A 3506-nucleotide genomic window follows, 5' to 3' on the forward strand; every position below is an offset into this window, starting at 1 on the left:
AATCAGAAACAATATATGTACCCCTATGTTCATAGCAGCACAATTTACAATAGCTAAGATTTGGAAACAGCCTAAGTGCCCATCAGCAGATGAATGGATTAAAACACGGTGGTGCAACTATTAAATGGAATACTATGCAGCTGAAAAAAAGAAAGAATTCTGACCATTTGCAACAGCATGGGTGGAGCTAGAGCACAATATGCTAAGTGAAATAAGCCAGTGGTATAAAGATTAATATCACATGATCTCACTCATATGTGAAATGTAACTAAGAACATAAAGTGATGAAAAAATAGACATAGAGGGATAGAGACATAGAGACATGGAACACACTGGCAACCCTCAGAGGGAAAGCAGGAGAGGGTGGTGGGGGGAAGAAGTCAACCACTGAACTCATGTGCATATATGCATAACCCATGGACACAGACAATGGGGTGGTGAAGGCTTTGGGGGTAAGGGGCTGGGAGAGGGCACTAGGGTTAAAAAAAGGACATATATAATACTTTCAGCAATAAAAAGAAAAGAAAAAAGCCAGCTCTTACCGGATTGACTTAGTGGATTGAGCATTGGCCTGCAGATTTAAGGGTCCCAAGTTTGATTCTGGTCAAGGGCACATGCCCAGGTTATGGGCTCAATCCCTAGTAGGGGGTGTGCAGTAGGCACATGATCAGTGATTCTCATCATTGAAGTTTTTATCTCATTCCATCTCCCTTCTTCTCTGAAATCAATAAAAATATATTTTTTAAAAAAGCCAAGGCTGTATTTGGAAATTCAGGTCCCTGTGACCCCAGAACTGAACTTTCACAACATTGCCTTAGTGCACAATAGCCGCAGGGCACTTGGAGTCTGCCTTTCTTCCCATCAGGACAAATGTAAACTCAGTTCTCATACTGAGGCTGAAGATGTGAGATGGGAAGTGAGTGAGGAGGTTAAATGGAGGCCAGCTTGCAGTGTGGCACCCCACACTAATGAACAGCTAATGATGCAATGACCAGCTAATAGTTTGAATTTAGAGTGGGTTTCATTGGTCTCCACACCCACCCTCCCCCAAACACACACACTCACAGCCAACTCCTGATTGGACTGTCTCATGAGGAATTGGTCAAGAGGCGCAAGTGTTTGTGAGAAACTGGTTGATTTCTAAGAAATCCTTACTGCAAATAGCTGCAGGGTGGGGTGAACAGGAAGAAAAGAGAAGAAAGGGGCTTAAAAAAGGAAACAGTAAGAGGGGGAAGACTATAAAAGAAGAGCCCAGCTGCACAGAGATCTCAGCTACTCCACTGTCCACCTCTTCAGTGCCCCCCGCAGCCCAGGATGAAATTGATTCTGCAGTGAAGAGGCTGTTATTGCTAAAAATGAGCTACAAAGTGGCCATGGGGGAGAACTACAAGGCCGACTGCCTTCCAGAGAACCTTGCACCTGGATTAGTGGCCCAGGTGCCACGGAAGCTGAAGTGGATTTTGTGGACCCCTGAACTGTACAGAGGAACAGTGCAAAAGGCAATGACTATGACAAGCTCCTTGTTCTGTTTGGAAGTAGTAACATTGACCAAGAGCTGATAAACAGAAGAGAGAGCCAGGGGCCAGAGAACACACCGCTTCCTGCACAGATGCACCTTCTTCTCACACAGAGACATGAACCAAGTCCTCAATGCCTATGAAAGCAAGAAGCTGTTTCTCCTGTGTATGGGCAGGGGCCCCTCTCCCGAAGCCATGCATGTAGGCCACCACATCCTGTTCATTTTCACAAAGTGGCCGCAGGACATGTTCAATGTGCTCTTGCTCATCCAGATGACAGAAGACTAGAAGTACCTGTGGAAGACCTGACCCTGGACCAGGCCTATGGCTACTCCATGGAAAACGCCAAGGACATCATCACCTGCGGCTTTGACATCAACAAGCCCATCTTCTCTGTCCTTGACTACATGGGGGTGAGCCCAGACTTCTACAAGTACATGGTGAAGATCAGAAGCACCTGAACTTCAACCAAGTGAAAGGCATTTTTGGCTTTTCAGACAGTGATTGCCAGGGGAACATCAGCTTTCCTGCCATCCAGGCTGCTCCCTTCTTCAGTAACTCATTCCCACAGATCTTTGGGGGCAAGATGGACGTCCAGGATCTCATCCCTTGTGCCATCAACCAGGATCCTTACTTCAGGATCCTTACAAGAGATGTCACACCCAGGATCTTCTATCGTAAACCACCCTGCTACACTCGACCTTCTTCCCCTCCCTGCAGGGGACTCAGACTCAAAGGAATGCCAGTGACCACAACTCTCCCACCTTCCTCACAGACACAACCAGATCAAGACCAAGGTCAACAAGCATGCTTTTTCTGGAGGGTGAGACACCATCGAGGAGCACAGGCAGTTTGGAGGAAACTGCCATGTGGACATGTCCTTCATGTACATGACCTTCTTCCTGGAGGATGAAGACAAGCTGGAGCAGATCAGGAAGGATTACAGCAGTGGAGCCATGCTCACCTGGGAGGTCAAGAAGGAGCTCCTGCAGGTCCTACAGCCCCTCCTTGAGGAGCACCAGGCAAGGTGCAAGGAGGCCAGGGAGGAGATAGTCAAAGTGTTCTTGACCCCCCTGAAGCTGTCCTATAACGCCCATTTTATATCTGCACAGAAACAACCATAATTTACCCAGAGGCTCTGTCACATGGCTTCCCGTTCCTGGTGTCTGTAACTCTGTGTGTCTGTCAGTACTGTTTCTCCCTGTGTCATTCTTTCCAAACTAACCCTGTGAGCTGCCTGCTCCGCCCCTAGGAAGACTTCCATTGGAAAACATCCCACCTTTCCACATAGACCCCTAAAGCCTGATGGTTAGACAGCCTGTAGTCTAGGTGTTCATTTCAGGAAGTTTAATGGACACAGGCCTATTTAAGCCCATCCCCCCCCCAAAACAAACAGAAATGCTGGATGTGCTTTTGACTGAGAGATCTCCCAGCTTGAAAGCTGCTTTTCACACTGAGTATTGGCCCCAGGTGGCCCCTTTTATTAAGTTGAGTCTGTGGGAGAAACTTTCCAGCTCACTTCCTGAAATCCAGACCTCATGTGTTCTCCTGGAACCTCTGCCCTTCCCTGAGCCTCCCCATGCTGCTTCCAGGGACTGGCCCTGAGCACAGGCACTGGGCCCCTACCCTGTGGCAGCTGAGGGGAATGGGTGTCCTTTGTAGAAACCTTTCTCCTGACACTTGATTGGCTCAGAAGCCTGCAAAGAGCAGTGCCCTGCTGGTGTCCTGGGCTATAGAGGGCAAGCAGCAGACCCAAGCACCAAGGGAAACCTTCAGTCTTGTGCCCTTTGTAGTCTGGGAAAGCAGAAGAATATCCCAGGAAATCCCTCCATGGAGGTGCAGGGTCCACTTCTGAGCACAATACCCTAAATAAATTTCCTTTGGTCCCACGGGGGGTGGGTGTAGGTGTGGAATATATATATGACATACAAACTATGTTTCCTGGCCAACCCACCTTTGTGGACAGCCCATTGAATTAATTAGCCATTT

The 3506-nt window shown here is 48.0% G+C and overlaps 1 pseudogene; it reads left to right on the plus strand.

The window, feature by feature from the left end:
• The first annotated feature begins 1296 nt into the window (after positions 1 to 1296).
• LOC102242841 lies at positions 1297 to 2641 on the plus strand (annotated as a pseudogene).
• Positions 2642 to 3506: the final 865 nt, after the last annotated feature.

Source organism: Myotis brandtii, unplaced genomic scaffold, assembly GCF_000412655.1.
Source record: "Myotis brandtii unplaced genomic scaffold, ASM41265v1 scaffold1703, whole genome shotgun sequence".
Classification (NCBI taxonomy): domain Eukaryota; kingdom Metazoa; phylum Chordata; class Mammalia; order Chiroptera; family Vespertilionidae; genus Myotis; species Myotis brandtii.